At 36.2% G+C, this 20,225-nt stretch overlaps 1 long non-coding RNA gene across 2 annotated transcripts; it reads left to right on the top strand.

Annotated features, from left to right (window-relative positions):
- Positions 1 to 3,064: 3,064 nt before the first annotated feature.
- On the top strand, positions 3,065 to 18,619 carry LOC147832202 (uncharacterized). Of its 2 annotated transcripts, XR_015518357.1 has the most exons (5): positions 3,065 to 3,240; positions 3,369 to 3,494; positions 4,238 to 4,382; positions 16,791 to 16,903; positions 18,027 to 18,619. It is a non-coding gene; the product is annotated as an uncharacterized LOC147832202 (long non-coding RNA). The 2 variants fall into 2 exon arrangements; XR_015518358.1 differs by lacking the exon at positions 16,791 to 16,903 and having other exon boundaries at positions 3,077 to 3,240.
- The last annotated feature ends 1,606 nt before the right edge of the window (positions 18,620 to 20,225 follow it).

Here is a 20,225-nt window from a genome sequence, read left to right as displayed (position 1 = left end):
AGTATATCCTATTTAATATACTGTATGTGTGCCTGTGTTTTTAAGCTATAAAGAGAATCATACATCTTCTCTGACATATTTATTTCACAGTTTCTAGTCGGACGCAGATGTTAGAATATAAATATGACGTAACTACAAATTTGTTGAGTCTTCTTTTCATCAATTGTACTTTTCAACATTTGCTCATTTGATCAAAAGAAAAGATGGTCGGCTTCATAATACAAGCCTTTTCAATGGTAATGACATTACCTAACTGACACAGGACAGCCCCATTAGGCGACGTCCTTACATTGGTTAAATGACTCTTCATTTCCCTTCTCAAATAATCTGGATATTGTATTCAACTACTGTATCCATCTGCATAATAAGATAAATGTTTCCACAAAACAGCCGAAAACAGCTATTAACATTTCATGATCTGGCCGTTAATGTGGATACAATGCGTGAAAATAAGCTTTTGTGAATGAAATGAAAATGGAGGGAAGACATTACAGTTAATGTGGCCATAGAGCATGAGGCATTCAACATGAACAGGACACAAATATACACCATGCTGGAAAAAAAACAGCAGATATTTTGATGTTGGTTTGCTGGTTTGCTCTAGTTTTTGCTGACTCTTGCTAGTTTTTTGTTGGCCATATATTGGCCAAATGACCAGTAAAGGACAATCCAGAACCAGTATAAACCAGCAAACTAACATCAAAACATACCTTACCTGCGTTTAAAAAAAAAAAAAATGTGTATATATATTTTTTTTGCTTATCAGCAGTGCAATATTATTTTAACCCCTTCAGATCCTAATTCCAAGTTTCTAAAAAATGTAAAACAGAGATACCCAAACAAGTTGGCCCATGGTAACCTTTGATTTGACCCACCATGTCATCTGAGAAACAGGGAGAATGATAGGGATGGTTTAGAGCATCTCAAACTCAATTCCTCGAGGGCTGCAGCTCTGCACAGTTTTGCTTCAATCCTAATCAAACACTGCTGATCCAACCAATCAGGGTGTTCGAGACTACTGGAGACTATTAAGCACGTGTGAGATGGAGGTGATTGGAGCTAAACTATGCAGAGCTCTGTGGCCCTCCAGAAATTGAGTTTGAGACCACTGCTTTTCGAGATTGCCTGTAATCTTTTATTTGTTTGTTTTATTGTATAGCTACAAAATAAAGCTAATTCAAATTAAATGATTTGATTTAAATGGTTTGAATTAATCAGATTAGTTCATCAGACGCATAGAAGTCAATGCAGAGACTTTGGTGAGCGAATCAAGGCAAATGCAGACTGTTATAAATGTGATGCTTTGTATTGCAATAAGTTATAATTAAAAAGTTATGCTGCATTAGTTAATACTTTTCAAAGTAATGTTTTCTATTTATCAATATTATGAAAATTAATAAAATAGGGTATATTTGCCTTCAGCCCACGGCTCTAAATGATATTTGGTTTTTGGCTCTTCATATGAAAAAGTTTGAGCAGCCTTGATATAAAAGTATGCTTTCACAGGTCTTGAGGTTCGTATAAATGACATCAAAATATAATAATAAAAATTTAACAACCTTTAAATATACTTTTTTTTAATCTCAATGGACATCAGGTTAGAACAGTTGTACTTTCCGAACACTATGCCAACATAAAATACTAAAAAAAAAAAAAACACACTTGTTTGGTGGTATAATCTTGAAATTTATTTTTTAAATCACAAGCAGCTTGCAACATCTTTACTCTAATTTTGAGGTTTTTGTTGTTTAGATTGCACCTTGTTTTTAACAAACGTTATCTTCCTCATCACTCCATATAATGTCCACATCTGAGATGTATTCATCTGCAACACATTTAAGAACTTCAAGATCTGTATATTCTACATATGAAATTGTTTCAGCAATGAGTTAGTACATTTATATAGTTTCTTTTTATATAAAAGTTAAATTAGCATTACTGGGATTTACTTTCAGTAACAAATTTGGACCCATTGCATATCCTAATTGACAGACATATTTGAAAAATTCCTGATCTAAAGTTTGCAATGTTACAAAATATTTTTTACTTTAATTAGTAAGTGCATTCCTTTTTTTTACAATACATCTGAATAAAATAAAATAAAATAAAATAAAACACATTTTAAATGTGGCTTATGTCTGTGTCTGGAGTGGAGTGATGTCATGCTGGATGATTGGATGACATTCGTCCACTCTTATGGACTGCAGGCTTTTAATTGAATGAAATACTCAGGAACCTCAAAAAAGGCATAGTTTTACATTATTATTATTATTTTTTTTTTTTCTTTTTAATAAACACCTAGAGAACAAATGTGATTGAACAGTATCTGATAACTGGCGCCTCTTAGTGGTTGAAGAAAGGATCGTGAGGAATTTGATTATTCATTCTTCAAAATAACTGCTTTTGTTTTTAGCAGGTTTAAAAAGAGATGGGTTGTGACTGAAAGGGCATCCGCTGCGTAAAACGTGCTGGATAAGTTGGCGGTTCATTCCGCTGTGGCAACCCCGGATAAATTAAGGGACTAACCCGAAAAGAAAATGAATGAATGAATGTTTTCAGCAGAAGAAAGAAACAAGTACATGTTTAAAATCACATGAGAATATCTGAGTAAAAATTGACTTACATTTTATGCGACACGGTGGTTAGCAACTTCGCCTCTCAGCAAGAAGGTCGCTGGTTTGAGTCTCAACTGAGTCAGTTGGCATTTATGTGAGTTTGCATTATCTCCCCATGTAAGCATTCGAGTTTCCTCCGGTTGCTCCGGTTTCCCCCACAGTCCAAAGAAAGACATGCACTATGGTGAATTGAATAAACTTAATTGGCCATAGTGTATGAGTGTGCATGCAAGAGTATATAAGTGTTTCCCAGTACTGGGTTGCAGCTGGAAGGGCATCCTCTGTGAAAAACACATGCTGGATAAGTTGGTGGTTCATTCCATTGTGTTGAAAAAATGGACTAGGCAGAAGAAAAATGAATGAATTAATGAAAGAAAGAATAATAGAATGAATGATTGTGAATGTAGTGCCCAATATGACCACAAGAGCGCAATAAAGGATCATGCAATACATTTTTCAGCTCTTCTGGCGATAGGCAGTGGAAGTTGCTTTGAGACCCCAGCTGGGGTTGTTGCTGGAAAGGATACAGCTGGGACCGGGGGTTAATGAGTTTTTTTCTTTCACTCATCAAATTACCTATTCAATTCTGTATTTTTAACCTCTTCAACTACACCAACCCCTCACGGTAAAAATGGTTGGCGTTATTGAACATGGCTGGTGTTCAAACACTACTTAAGCAGGGTGGTTTCTAAAGGATAATTTTGGACATTATTTCATCATATGCTATTTTAAAGCCATATCCTTGTTTTTCAGTGGAACAATGGAAGAATTATTCTTTATTTACAACAACAGCTCATAGTAACCAGGACCCATCATGCTCCAAAAACTGTTTTCCATGAACAAAAAATACAGCATTCATGTTTGGAAAGTCATGAGAGGGTGAGTAAACAATGACATAATGTTCAATTCTGAGGGATTTTTCCTTTAGGATATTCATAATCGCCAGTGGAAATGATTAGCAGCATGCCCAATGTGTAATTTTGTCTTTCTAAATAAGTCAAGCCAGCATCTGCTTAGGTGATTTTTTGCAAAAAATAAACATAAATGCATACCAGTGGAAGGTGTGGAAGTCTAGAATCTTGCACATGGGCACAGGGAGGAAATAGACTTTTCCTAAAGGAAAGACGCTAGTTATGCTAGAAAGCTGCATGAAAGGCCAGAGAGAGTTCAGGAGAGCTAATTTCCCGCTACTGCTATATAAGCAGTAGTCACCCAGCAAGCATTTTTTTGTTTTTAAAAGATGTCTATAGATGTCTAAAACAGTCATCTTGGCTAAAACGTTGCTTATGTTAGGGCTGTCAGTGAAAATCTAATAGACGTCTAAGAATAGGCCAAAACTACTCATCAAATAAACAAAAATGAGTGACTACACATTTAAAGTCTGTCCAATCGGCTGTCTAATAGTCTAGTTTTAGGCTATTCTTAGATGTCTATTAGATTTTCACTGACAGCCCAAGTTTAGCCTTGTTTTAGTCAAACTGTCTACATTTAAATGTCTATTTAAAGAAAAATAATGTTTCCTGTGTAAAATTAAGTTAAAAGCGTTACATCGTCTACAATCCATTTTGGCATGTGTTACATTATCTACACATTACATTAATTAAAATTTAATCTGTTAATAGGCATCTGTGCTTGAGCTTCAAATGAAAAGAACCATATGCTGGATCTGTCCGATTCTTGCCATCTTCATCTAAGCAGAGGTATACAGAGTCATGGTAAAGGCAGATGAAAGAATTCTCTCGGGACAGATGTCCAGCTGCAGAGACGGTAAGTGAGTTTCTCCACCAGCCTATGGCTGTCTGTCCAGATGGGCTCAGCTTTATGAGCCTCAGAGGTACACTGGTAGAACTGCTTTCATGAAGGGGGATTGAATTTGAGTAGAGCCTGAAGAGATACAGCTGAGCATTAGTAGATGATGCCTTTTTGTTGTTTTGATGGTATTGGTACATATGTTTCTGGCATTTATGTGGACATATATGTTTCTGGCATATACAGTCAGAATAATTTGATTTTTTTTGTATTTTTTTTTAAATATTTCCCAAATGATGGTTGACAGAGCAAAGAAATTTTCACAGTATGTCTCCAATTTTTTTTCTTCTGGAGAAAGTCTTATTTATTTTATTTCGGCTAGAATATGCAATATTATCTGGATGCAGCCTTTATGATGCAGGCTGAGATTGCATCACCCAGCGATGGTTAGGGGTGGGGTAAGTTGAGTGCATTAAAAAGCATTGGATGCAGCTCAGATTGCACTGCACCAGGTCTGCATCCAGACCCCTCTCAGAATATGAGGACATACATGTTTCTGGCATATATACGGACGTATGTGTTTCTGACATAAATGTTGACATATATGTTTCTGGCCTATATGTGGACATATAGGATTCTGGCTATATGGGACATGAGTTATACATGTAGGGGAAATACATGTTTCTGGCATATATGCAGATGTATATGTTTCTGACATAAATGTGGACATATATGTTTCTGGCATACAGTATATGTGGAAATATGTTTCTGGTTATATGGGACATATAAGTTTCTGGCCTACAGTATATGTGGACATATAGGTCCCTGTCATATATGTGGACAAATGTTTCTGGCTATATGCGCCAAAGGTTCCCTACCCCTGTCGTAGGGGAACATGGTACTGTTAAATTTGCATGTCTAAAATTGGGTGAGGCTTTATTTTATGTAAAACCATTGATCCATTTGGGTGGAAGTGACAAACTACAAGCTTTACATTTTTAAATCAGTTTTATATCTTCTAAATGCAAATTTTATCACTGCTTTAGAGCACACTAGCTTATAGATATCCTAAACTCAAATAATACTGATACTAACATCTGAAAACTTTATTTTAATTTCATGGAACCTTTAATAAAAATAATAATTTCTGTCTTTAAATACTCAATCCGTTGGGCTGTAGGTGCTTTTATAGTGCATATGTGATCATTCCAGGTCATGGAGCTCCTGGAAACATTGGTTTCTCAGGAATAGGCAGAGCAGCTGGTGAACAGAGCAGTGCTTTTGTTGTGCATCTCTATCTCTCTCTAGTAGAGATCCACATTAGAGCCATCAGCAATCAGCCTCATCTCAATCATGGAAAGAGCCCTGGGCTGAAAACCATTAACCGCTCGGCTGGGCTGTAATCATACAATCATGCTGTGAAGCCCCCAGAGCGTCTATACACAACCAAAAACATAAAAAAAATCATGCAGAAACTCTATTGGTGTACATTATGGTTATTGCAAAGAGATATAATAACTCACTAACTTTCAGTTTTTCACCTTCATTAATGAATAATTTGTCCTATGAATTCATTATAAAAATTATAATTAAAAAAAGAATAAAGTACCATGTTATTTCAGAAATTAAAATTAAATTATTATTAAGAAATGAAATTAAGTAATATTAAATAATATTTGAGTAGTTAAAATAATTATTTATACATAATATAATATAGTATAATATAATATAATTTCATAAAATATAATATAATTTCATAAAATATATCATAATATAATATAATTTAACATAAAATGATATAATATAAAATAATTTAATATAACATAATATAACATAATATAATATAATAAACTATAATATAATATAATATAATATAATATAATATAATATAATATAATATAATATAATATAATATAATATAATATAATATAATAAATACTGTTAAAAAAATAAAGGGAACACTTAAACAATGTAACTCCAAGTTACATTATTATTAGTTAATCAGGTATCAACTACTGTTTTTAGTTATACAAACATGAACTTAATATCAGGTCAGTTTGATATAAGTAAGCTAAAAAATAATTTAATTCAACAAAAAAATTAAGGCGTAAATATGGTGTTTTTATTATGAACAATTTGATTCTTACAGAACGTTTGAGGTATATTATCAATAGCAACGCCATGACAACAAATATTTTTGTATATTTAAATTAATAAAATTATAAGTATAAAAATAAATTAATAAAATATTACATTTAAAAATCAATAATCAAACTTATGTTTAAGCAAGTTTAATGTAAGTTGAATTTGAATTGCAATTTTATTTTTTCAGATTTAGGCAATAACATTTTTTACAGCTTAGCGTAGTGTGATAAAAGCGAAGGGATAAGACACAGGGAAAGAGATGTTCAAGATAAGTAGAAAATTCTTGGCTCAACCTGAGAACTGACAGGATGCAGATCACCCATCAAACACACACGAAAATGATAACTGTCCGGCAGAGGTGGAAAGGTCTCTGTTCATATCCCAGAATTCCTCTTATCAGTGACCTCTCATACAAGCTCTTGCTCAAGACTTAAACCTTCACAAACACTGAGTACACGGCACAGGGAGAAACACAAAACGTGGATCGGTATGTTCAGTATGTGTTTTTCAGAGCTCATGGTGTGTCTGAAACACGTGAAATGCAACGTTCGGTGAGATCAACGCTGTCCAGTTTGGGTATTAGCAAAACAACCATAAATCTGATTACCAGCAGGTATTTGCTAAAGCCACAGAAAAATGCATGTTTGCAAAGACAAAGGGCATTTTAAGAGATTGGCTGATTTGAATCATGTTTATTACGACAACTGTTCATTTTCAGACATTAAATGCCACCGAATGCCTTTGCAACCCCTTCTTAAAATGTAAAGTATAGTTTGTTTGTTTTTTTAGATCAGCTTGAATTTTATATTTAATGTTATTTTGTGTTTTTACAGAGGAAACATGTTGCGTCCAAACCAGGCTAATATTGTTTTACACATTTGTACCTATTGGGTCCATATTGGTACATTAATGGTGTTAGTGTAGTAATAATTTCAAAAGGCACTTTTCTTGGATTGTTAAGGTACCCATATGTAAAATATACCTATATGGGCTCATTAAGTACAAACATGTAACTTTTTAAAAGGCATTTCTCAGTGACACGTTTTATACCTTCATTTCTGGAAGTGTATAGACCATTTTGAGGGATGTAAACTATAACAATAGTCCTATTGTATTTTCTGTTTTACATCTTTAATTTCCATAGCTTCCATGAATCCAGAAAGGTTCACATGTTAATAAATAATTTTATGTAATTTGTTTTAATGTTAAGACATATTTGAGTTGCCTCTTATTACAGTTATGAAATAGTTTGACAACAAACAGGTAATGTTCATGCACCAATGACATCAACACATTTAAAGGGCACCTATTTTACCCCTTTTACAAGATGTAAGATAAGACTTTGGTGTCTCCAGAATGTGTCTGTAAAGTATCAGCTCAAAATACCCATCAGATTATTTATTATATAATGTACAATCTGCCCATTTTGGTGTCTGAGAGATATGTAGCTTTTTTGTAGCCTGTAGCTTAAAATCTAAATGAGCTGATTCTCCCCACACACCACTCCAGCGTGTGTGTCTGCTTCTCATGCGTTACGTCAGATAAACAGCAGTCAGTGACAAAGACAGACACGGATGAAGCTAAATTAAGATCACTAGTCAAAAATACCAAGTAAGTTTATTTAATGTGTTTGTGGTGGAGTTTATTCAAGCCTTTCTGATTTGATGAGTCCCACACAAATGCCATTATGCAGTACACACACACAAACACTATGTGCGTTTACTGACACCATGGTGATTATAGCAGTTCAAAATTACATAGCAATTTTACTTTCTTTTAAAATGAATTATTTATTATTAAGGTGCAGCTGATCACAGAGAGTTGTTACATATGTTTTAATCCCATTTTCTTTGCAAAAAAATGTTCTGTGGACATGTGTACACATGTTATTATGAAGACATGGCACCTGTCAATCAATTCGGTGGGCGGGGAAAATCGCACTCCTCCGTCACATTGCAGTGGGCTTCGAATTCACTAGGATCAAAATCAGTTGGCAGCGGCCTCTGGTAGATTTACATGAGAAGAGTAGGCTGAAATGGCACTTGTGAGAGAAATCTCAAAAAGTGTACACAGCGACTTCTGGTCACATTGTGTTGGGCTTCAAAATCACTAGGATTTGGATCCTATTTTAACATCAGTAATTTAAAAAAAGAGACTTATTGTGTTTCTATCACTACAATATGAGAGTGGACACACTATACCTCCACACAGCTCTGGGTAAACTGCTTAAAAACATTTATTTTTATCATAGGTGGCCTTTAAATGGCCTTTAGAATAAGTGGATGAGTGTATTAACAAATATTAACAAAACAATTAACAAATTACAAGTTATAATAGCAAACAATTGAAAAGCTTTCTTCATAACACGGGTGTAACCAGGGATGTGACACTGACAACAGAGATCAGATCCACATGCAGGTTTATTGAGGATGTCAGGCAAGTAATGGTCAACACGGGTGCAACAGATGTATGAAGGCAATCCAGAATCGTAGTCATTATAACAGGCAGATGGTCAAAAGGCTGGCAGCAGGCAGGGATAAACAGAATAACAAGGCAAGGGTAAACACAAGGCAAAACAAGACAAAGGAACTGCGTTGTAATGTCACAGGATGTAAACAAGTCTCGGCAACAGGAGTGAGTGTATGTGCTGCTTAAGTAGTGTGAGTGTAGTAAAGTTCGTTGTTGGGGAAAGAAGAAGACTGGGTTGGCGATTCAGGTAAGCAAACTGTTTTTATTATTTTCAGTTGCTAGCACAAGTGCAGCAGTGTGTGTGTGGTTGCTCTCTCCTCTTCCGACTGCTCCTCTTGTTCTTCTTAAGAAGGGAGTCTCTCCGGCCCAATCACTAGAAAGACAGGTGTTATTTATCATTTCTGATTGACCTGCTGATTAGCCGCCGGCATGCTCTCCCCCCTTATTGGGTGTTCGATCACGCTTACCTCTAAGTAATCAGTCATTGACAATCCTCCGGTGGTGCGTGCGTAATCAGTCAGAATGAGGAAGCATGTGTGTGAGCAGAGTGCATGTATGAAAATGTGGTCCATGAATGGCAGATTTGTAGTCCATAAGCGCTTGTGTGTGAGATCCAGCGATGTTACGATCGCTGGTGATTATGAAACTGGCCTGTTGGATGCTTTATTCTAACTGGTTGAGAAATATTCCAAGATGTCCAATCATTTCTTAGATCAACGCACAGCTAAAGCAGTAGGCAGGTCTTGGTTAATTTTCACATTATAGTTCCAGATCACTGCACCGAATGATAACAGTTATTGTCAGTCCACTCCAAATAAGCATTTTAATACAAACAAGTCTCTTGAAATTAATCAGCTGAACAAAGTATTTACTGTATGTGTGGTATAGTATAAGCTACCGTAAATATGTTACTTATTATTAGAAAATGATTATAAAACACTAGCGTAAGCTCTTCAGATTTAAGGGTTGTATCAAAGGCATAATACATCTAAAAATAAATTTTACTGACCAATTATTCATCCAAACACTGACTTCCAAAACAGTTTTGTCCCTACCTAACCTCAAAATATATTTTTGCTGCTTGTTCAAACAACTTATTTAAAATCAACTTAAAGTTGTAAAAGTTAGGAATTGTGTGAACCCAGCATTTTTACAGTGTAATATGTCAACCAGTTGGTTCTGATTACCAGAATTATTTAAAAATATCTTCATTTGTGTTCAGCAAAAGAAATAATAGATTGGAACCGCTTGCGGATGAGCTGGGTGAACTATAGCTTTAAGTGGATGAGCTGGGGTTAAATAAGACAAAAACAAACTTGTAAAAACTAGAGCAAAACGCAGTGTGTTGCGTGTGAGGCTGTGTTTGAGTCCCGCTGCTGCCCAAAGGCCCTGAATATAGCAATGAAGAGCAGCTCTTTCATTAACACTTTTAACAAGGACACAGTGGCAGCAGATAATGTGGTGAAAACATCCCTCATTTACTTAACAAGATGATAAACTCCTGGACGAAGTGAATTTGTAAAAGATACACATATAACTGAATTGCAATGCTTTATTGGGACAGAAATACAAAATTATTAAGCAATTCAGGTTAACTCCAGCAAATGTTAAATAAAAAAAGCAAACATTTATATTTGAACCTGTAATACGGCACTCCTAGAATTAATCATTGAAAAAAAAAACATTGCAGTGTTACTGGGGTTTATTTGCAAAACTGATGTTATTTTACTGATAAATAATAAATATAAATAAACTTTAATTTTTTCAAACAACTAAAGATGAAGAGTAAATCATCTTGTTAAGTGCTATTTTATTGAAATATTCACATTTATTTTGCATGATTAAAACTTTTTCATCTATGACTATATAATGGTATTAATGTCTATTTATTTATATACAGTATTATTATTTTTTATATGAAGTCTATATATTCATATGTATAGGATGGTGTGATTTTATGTCATCATTTGATCAATAGTTGAAAATTCTAAATTGTATCTACATTTAAGTTTCTTTATACTTCAAACTGTCAAATATAATTCAATTTGTAGCTTAATTTTTTTGTCATCTTGAAATTTGCATTAGCATTTTTAGTCTATTTTTATCTGACAAGTGATAATGTTGCTGAAAACCAAGGAATTGATATATATTTCTTTGAACTGAGTCTGAATCATTCATGTTAAGAACAAAACTATAGATGTAGAAATCAATTTTCATTCCATGCTGAAATAGTCACTTGTCACTTTCAACACGCTGTCCCATGATGTTTAAGCTTGCACTAATCTAATGTTTCTCTCGCTGACAGTATTCAAGCTTCAGAAATCTGCTCTGTGCAAACACCTGTCCGCAGTGTGCTCAAATCACTGCTTTGGTTCTGCGTTAAGATCCTGCACTTTGATCTCTCAGACTCTTCTGCTGTACAGATGTTTCTGTCAAAATACTTTTACTGATAGAAGCATGATGGTTTCACATAAACATGCCTTCATTTCTGAAACTAAACTTTAATTTTTTGTATTTAAAAAGATAGTTCACCCCATAATTGTAAATTTCATCATCAAATACTCTCACTCAAATGGTTGTAAACTTAAACTTAATACTTTTTTTTCTATTTAACACAAAACAAGATATTCTGAAGAATGTTGGAAGCCAGCAGCAATTGACATAGGGACACAAAATATTGTGGAAGTCAATGGCTGCTGCTTTCCAACATCCAAGTGGATGAATGGATAAATAATGACAGAATTTGCATTTTTTTTTTTTGAACTATCCATTGTAACATTGAATCCTTTGGCAGACGTTTTTGTCCAAAGCGACTTAAAATTGAGGAGACATTGAGCAAAACAACACAAAGAGGCATTACTCACAGGAAGAGCTAATTATAGAAAGGAACTCTTAGTGCTCAAAGAATTAAGTGCTAGTGGAAAGGAGGGATGTTGTTTTTCTGAGAGAAGAGTGTTTCTACAGGTGGTTCTACAGGTCAAGTCCACTCATAAGTGTGAAGCACACTTTATAAATGCATAGTGAATTTATTCCCTAGAAGTAAACAAAGAAACTAACAGTGCAGTTTGAGCCGACAACACAGCAGCTGGGTTTCCATCACCCTGTGTTTTATTCATTTTGAAGTATCGCATAAAAAACTAGTGATTAAATTTTCAAATAAAATTTGCTTAATAATGGTTTTATGCTAACTTAAGAGTGTTTTGGACTTTTTTTTGGAATGGGTTAATGGGAATAATGAGGAATTGAAACAAATTTACTCAATAAACTCTGAAGTAGTAAACATAAAGACTAACATGACTAATCATAATCTCATTATGCCTGTTTTGTTTACTGTTGGTTACTATGTTACTAATACCACACTTAGTTACTCTAACAACATGATGGAAATACTACTCAGTAGGTGCTGCATTTGAATTTAAATTTACTACTCAATCATTAGAAAAGTGCGTTTTATTCAGTATGAATGTAGTATGTAGTATGAGTAGTATGAATGGAACTCAGACATACTACAGCCGCCGTTTTGTCAGTTGCTTTGCTTCAATCCCATTCCATTAGCATTAGCATTAGCATCCATTGGATATGCACTTCAGAATCTTGCCGAAAGTAGTAAGTAATCCGGGTATTTCTCGCATAATGTTTTTGAATTCTTTGAATTCAGACATAGGCTACTACTCAGTCAGCTCACATACTGTTTTTACTGTTTGTACTATAAACCATGTAAGTATGCAATTTCAGACACAGCATAAACTAGTTTACATTTGAGAAATTTTTTTTTTGAGAACTTTATAAGGATTTACTTAACATTTGAATGAAAACCCGGCTAGTAATAATTACCTCATGTCGAAAATATTAGCCTACAGGTTATTACTAAACTTATCATTAAATAAACCTAAATAAGCAAATTCTTTCTGATGTTTGTAAGATGTTTGCCATATCCCAGACCCCCACTCTGTGGTAAACATTTTGGTTTTTGTGTTTAGTCAAAGCCTTAGCAAAAATGCTGTGCCACAGACAGTCTCAGTCATAAATCATTCAGTGCATGATGTTAAACCGTCACTGTTATTACAGTGTGATTTATTACAACAACTTCTCAACCCCTCGACCTCAGTTGTTCTGGGATTTGACAAGCAGAGTTTTGAGACCCAGCATGAGGCCCGCTGTGACTCTTTTTGGTGCTGGTGGGGAAACACTTAACCGCTGGATCAACCTCACAAGGGTTCTGGGCCGTTTAATGTCAATACAAAATATCCATCCTCTTTACCTCTGAATCTGTGTTACTCCTCAAGTGACCTTTGAAAGTTTGTGGTGCCCTAAATAAATATCTGCTCCCAAGAAATCCTAAATAATATCCCATTCCTCCTCCCATCAGCCCATCCTCTCCAGAGCTGCATTATTATGGAAATAATGTGTATTGATCAAAATGGATATTGTGTTTCTCCATCAGTTTTGGTAGACAACTAAACAACCAAAATAACATTTACTGACAAAATCAACATAGGCTTCTTCTGTAAACGTTAGCCCTATAAACAGTACATTTCTGGAGATCGCAAATTATGTATCCAGAAGTACGTATGGCAGGATTTCATCTTTAAAATAAACGCTACAGGGCAGTATGATGCCGTTCTTTTTACTCTTGCCAGCTGCTTACCTACGTATGGAAGGCTTTCCTGCTGTTACCAGTTTGTTGGGTTTAGGAAAAGAGGACGGTGGGTCAGTCAATCGTTCACTCACTCAGTCAGTCAGTCAGTCAGTCAGTCAGTCAGTCAGTTGACAGCGGCCTCTGGTAGATTTATGTGAGAACAACAGGCAAGAATGGCATTCGCAAGAGAAATTTGAGATCTGGAAAAGCATAGACAGCGACCTCTGGTGGGTTCGCGGAAAAAAAAGCAAAAAAAGTACCTCCTGGCACGTATTTGGCGCTCTACAGAAATGTATACAGCGGTACGATTTCAGAATGAGCCTGGATTGGACAAAATCTCAGTCTATTTGAAAATATTGGTCATGTTTTATTTTAAAGTTTATTTCTTGCTATTATCAAACCATTAAATATTACATAATGATTAGTTAATTAGTTAGGAAGTTCGAGGTTAAGTTTAAGTATCAGGTTTGATAAAATAAAATCACGCAAAAATATGTGATTTAAAACTAATAAACAGCCAATATGTTAATAATAGGCAATAAGTCACTAATAATAACTAATACTGAGAGTTGGTCCCTATACATTTTAGAATAATATTTCCGATGACACTTAAAGCGGCAATACAGTGGCGCAGTAGGTAGTGCTGTTGCCTCACAGCAAGAAGGTTGCTGGCTCGAGTCTCAGCTATATCAGTTGGCGTTTCTGTGTGGAGTTTGCATGTTCTCCCTGCGTCCGTGTGGGTTTCCTCCGGGTGCTCCAGTTTTCCCCACAGTCCAAAGACATGCGGTACAGGTGAATTGGGTAGGCTAAATTGTCCATTGTGTATGAGTGTGTATTGATTTTTCCCAGAGATGGGTTGCAGCTGGAAGGGCACCCGTTGCGCAGGGCCGGACCAAGCTGAACTGCTGCTCTGGGCAACGGACGATCACGCTGCCCTCATTACAAAAGTGAAAACGAAAATGACTGGTTAGCAAATTGAGGTGGTATAACTTAGGACGCGGATGGTTCGAGGATATAACTTTGGACGCTTGTGGTGATGGAGGTGTCATGGACACCGCCCTCTCTATTCTGTCGTCCTAAGCGTGGATATAACTGCTGAGGACGCGAGTGATGAGGGAGGTGTCGCAGACGCCGCCCTCTCAATTCTGCCGCCCTATACGGCCACCTTTGTCGCCTCTATGGACGTGCCGACCCTGCCGCTGTGTAAAACATATGCTGGATAAGTTGCGGTTCATTCCGCTGTGTGATCACATTAGAAATGAATCATGGAAATCCCAAAATCCAAATAAGAGTTTTAATTAAAACTTTAATTGCTTTTGTGTAAGCCTGGATGAAAGTTGATATTGTCATTTAGGAATACGATGCTTGAATTAAAATTGTTGTCTTTTAATGGTTAATCATGCAGCACTTGTCCTCTCTAAATCCTTCCTCTTGAAACATGAGTTGGAAAGTCACCTATATTGATTTGTGCAGAGCAGAATAGAGTTCATGTCCTTCCACAACACACACTCAGAGAGCAGCTGGCTGTTTAGTACGGACAGGCTAATCGATCCAGAAGAAACGGATCGATCCTGAAGTGTGGATACTTATGATAAAATCTATCATCATACAAAATGTTGTTGTGGAATACAACACTGCAGTAATAACATATTTTTGTAGGTTTAAACCTATAAACCAACTGCCTTATTTAATTATGCTGAAGTCAACTGTTTCTTTTTTTAATTAAAGGCCTCAAATAAGATTCAAATAAGCTAACAATATTTTCATGCCATGACTTTCATTCTGTAACATTCAACATGACCCACACCACCTAACAATTGCTACTGTAAGTATTTGCTTGTGTTTGTTTTTTACTATGTAAAGGTCTGATAAGTTCTTCTAAATTTCTAATAAATATTCTATACATTGATTCAGAGTTTTTTTGGGCCGTAAATGACAGTTAATTGGAATTAAAATGTTGTCATGTAATTTAAATTCAGTTTTATTCCACTAAATGTTGCTGTATTAACTCTTCTGATGTTGTGTTCTGGTTTTGTGTTGTCTAAAAATGAATGTAAGCATCTGACAAGCATGTTTTTTGACTGGAAAAGTTTCAAGTGGTCTCTTGAATCTTTTTTTCCATAAAAGGGACTTATTTATAAAATTAATTAAGAGAGATATTTATTAACTGCAAAGTAATGTCAAGAAATTCAGAAGTACGCTTAATACAATTTACAATTTTTAATCGTTTTTATTGGACTCCAAGTAGGTTTTTCAGGCTTGGGTTGAAGGACTCTGCTGAATACTGGAGATGTGATAAAAAAGTATTAAGGATTCAAATAAGCATTATGATTGGAAGACAAATCATTACGAGGGGATGTCGTTCAGCAGGTCCACTATCATTTCAAGAATGTGTTACGGAATTGGGGAATGTGGCAGCATACAGTATGAAAAAAATGACATACAGGTAATTTAATAATTGGATGTTTATGAAGATGGGGAAAATATCTGTGGTGAGACGCCCAGTAAAAGTGTAAATATTTTATTTGTTTTATTCATGTGTTATTATTATTGCGTTGTTTTTATTTTTTATACTATTATTATATTTTATACTATTAATATTCATTCATTTTCTTGTCGGCTTAGTCCCTTTATTAATCCGGGGCGAACAGCGAAATGAACCACCAACTTATCCAGCAAGTTTTTACGCAGTGGATGCCCTTCCAGCCGCAACCCATCTCTGGGAAACATCCACACACACACTCATACACTACGGACAATTTAGACTACTCAATTCACCTGAACATGTTTTTGGACTGTGGAGGAAAACTGGAGCACCCGGAGGAAACCCACGCGAAGGCAGGCAGAACATGCAAACTCCACAAAGAAACACCAACTGAGCCAAGGTTCGAACCAGCGACAGCACTACCTACTGCGCCACTATTAATATTTATACTATTATTCTTTTATACTATTATTTTTATTTTAGTATACTATTTCTATTTTATACTATTTTTTTCAATCCAGGCTCATTCTGGAAACACAGCCCCACGGATGTTTTTGGAGACCGCAAAATACGTCCTCATCTGATTTTGACCATGTTTTCGGATTCTCGCCCCGTTATGAACTCATTCACTTTATTTTTTGGATTCTGTTTTTTGTCTTGCCTGATTTCTGGAACTGCTCTTCCCCAGACTCGAACCTGGTTGTCGAACCCGGCCAGCTCTTCCTCCCCCTCCGGGCCTTCGCTCTGCCGACGTAACACGACGAGCTTACCAGACAAACTGATTGCGGAGGGAAAGCCCAGGTGAGCCGTCAGCCCAGCCGGTGAGAGCGAAGAGGAGCGGCGTCACACTGTCCCGTAGCGTTTGCTTGAAAAACCTAAATGCGGCCATACGTACCTCTGGCCATGTTAATCACAGTCTGCAGAAACGTGGGCTACGTTTTCAGAATGAGCTTGGGTTGATTTGTTTTACTATTTTTATTTTCTGTATGTGTGCTTTTTATACATTTTATTTATTGAGTTTATATTATTTATCTGTATTTACTGGATTTATGTTAACAACATCTAATTACTGCACTGTAAAAACCAAAAGTTAAGGTAACTCAAACTATTTGAGGAAACCGATTGCAACAAACCATTAGAGTTAAAAAAAAATAATCCTAATGAGTACTGTGAGCTTACTCCATTTGAGTAAATAAAGCGATTTGAGCACAGTAAAACCCAAAGAGAACTCAAACCAACTGAGTACTGTACAACCAAATAAGTTAGGGCAACTCAAACTGTTAGAGGATACCAATTGCTATAAACCATTTGAGTTAAAAAAATCTACATGAGTACTGTTAACTTAATCAATTTAAGTTGAAGTAATGAGGTATCATTACCTTCAACACTGACTTCAAAACTCTTTTCAAATGCGTAGAATTAACTTTTAGTACACTTTAAGTTAACTACACTCCTTTCATTTGAAAAGTTGACTGTTAGGGTTTACAGTGCGTAACTGCCTCTGATGGGGAGGGGAGGGGAAAGGGGGTATTAAAAGGATGTAAAATGTGTAAACTGATGGTAATGTTAAATTATTGAAGAAAATAAAAAATTGGAATAATTAAAAAAGAGAGATATTTATTAACAGTGCAAATAATTTTATAGATTGTCTGTTTGATGTGATACAAAACACTCATTTTAACATTTTGATCAATTCCGTTTGACAAAGTAAACCATTAGTTTTAAACTTTTGCTTCTTATTCCCTTTTATAGTTCTAATGCTCTTTAACAGAAGCAACAAGTCACGATGGTCGATTAAATCTGTGATTAATAGTAAATGAAATAAACGTGATGGCCTCTAACAGACTGATGCACTTCATCAACTTATTATTATCTCCGAAGACCATTAACCTGATAAAATCTCTCTCTGAACTTTCCCTTAAAGGCTCTCCTTTAATCTTTGTGCTAAAAGAAGAAGTTGAAGACATTTACATGGTCTTTATTCAACATGTGGAAAACCCCTGGCTCCCACGTGTCTTATCCCATCCTGGACGTACAAAAAACTGGATGCGCTGAAGCTCAGGGTGCCTGTATGTCTGGAAGCCATTATCCTTCTGGCCATAAAGACATAGAAAATGAGAAAAATACAATTGAACGTGTCACATTATAGGCTGTGAATGATATGAAAGAGCCTCCAGCATCTGCTTTGTGAAAGAGATCGTCTTCTTACAGCATCCAGTGATTCACTGTGACGCCTCATGTGACTTGGATGTCCAGCAGCTGAAACACATCTACAACTTCTCCCTGTTAATTTAATATGGGGAGAGCAGAGGGAGAACAGAAGGAAGAGAAGCCATAATAAACAAGGTAATGCTGTATAGTGAAGAAACAGCAAGGGAAAGGGGAGAGGCGTAATTTAATAAGAAATGACCAGAAAGTGCTTGTTAGCTCCTCAAACACTAAGCTTTAGTCATAGAGTATGATTCCCGTCCCGAGGATGTAACCAAATATTCTGAAAATAAATGTTGGTAAATTGAACATTGAAACAATTGACTACTATATGAAATTTTCAGCCTGATCTCACTAGAAAATGTAAGTATTTTATGTTTTGGCAGTTTAGTGGCTAATTCGTACGAATTTGTACGAGTTCAGTCGTAAGAAATTGTACGATTTTAAAAAGGAGGCGTGGCACCTAACCCCACCCCTAAACCCAACCGTCATTGGGGGATGAGCAAATCGTACTAAAATGTACAAATTAGATCGTACGAATTCGTACGAATTAGCCACTAAATGAATAAGTTACGAACAAGTGTGCCGCAAGCCTGCGTTTGAGTGAAGGTCTCGGCCGTTAGATCGCCCCCTGGGGGCTGGCTGCAGTACAAGTCATAAAGCCTCCCTCCTCCGTGTTAATGAAGGAGACTTGAGCCCAAATAAAAAAAAATTATTACACTTGCAATAAAATATCCCGAAAGATGGTTCTGGTCGATTAAGGCACTGGTTATTGTGCTGAAATAGGTGCAGATCTTCATTTTTGTAAACAGTTTGTTTTTAGCAGTAATTTAATGCTGGGCGTGTCATCGTGATTGACAGCTGTGATTGACAGTTTCTCAAACCAGCGCGTCTGAGCTTCGGCAGGAGACTGAAGTGTTATTATTCGATTTCTGTGTTATTTTACCATGGCAAAATGAGTTCAGCAGTAAACTACAGTTTCTGACATACATGATCTGGTGGAACACTGTTTATTTGATAAGGTCAGGGCTTTTTTCGGGCTTTATTAGTTTGCTGATACACGCTTAACCACCCAGATAGCAAAACACAGTTCCGGCTAGATTCTCGCCTGCCGGAGAATTATCCCTTAGAGCTCAGACTGACTACCTCTGCTGGACCTACTCCGGATGCCTGGACTCACTACCCGATTCCAGCCCGAGTCAATCGAGCCAGATGCGGCGGCCGAGCGAGCCGGCGCTGCCGCATGCGAGCCGGAATCAGCCCGCGACGCCGCGAGTAGGTTATGCGCTGCGGTCCGGAGCTGGCGCGATTGAATATATAAAACCCTCATATTTTTTAATGTTATTACATCCATTTGTGTTGATATGACAGCAAACGCATGCTGAGAAGTTCGGGGGGCGTGGTTGATTTTACATAAAGCGTTTGGTTGGAAGCTCGACTCCGCTCATTTTCACGGCTCCTCCTCTGGCTCCATCAGACAGTCCTTCTGCGCATGTCAAGGCTCCAATTTCAGCAGTCTTTTGCGACAGTTTGTGCCCGTCAAGCAGGCGTTTTGCCCTCAAGGCGTTCAATGGGAAAAGGGGATGTCGCGTCGTCCATATTTTTTACAGTCATTGGTTACGAATTGCCGTGAGATTGTGTTGGAAATTTTAAAGGATGAAGGTGTCTTTTTTGACATATTAGATTAAAATGTTAATACAGAGAAATATTTTAGTCTCTTTTTATCACTGCATAATTCTGAGAACAAGGGGAAGACATTTTTTTTTATTTTTAAAAGGAATGTTTTAAATTCATCCATCCATTTCCTTTTGCTTATCTGGGAAATTGTCAGGCAGATATGTATGAACACTTCAGAAGATATAAATAAAACTGTGAAGATTGGGATTCTACAGACACAAATTGATAAAACGAACAT

The sequence above is a fragment of the Danio rerio genome, chromosome 20, assembly GCF_052040795.2.
Source record: "Danio rerio strain M-AB ecotype USA chromosome 20, GRCz13ab, whole genome shotgun sequence".
Lineage (NCBI taxonomy): Eukaryota > Metazoa > Chordata > Actinopteri > Cypriniformes > Danionidae > Danio > Danio rerio.
Note: the sequence above shows the minus strand (reverse complement) of the source record. Positions and strands in the feature narration are given on the sequence as shown.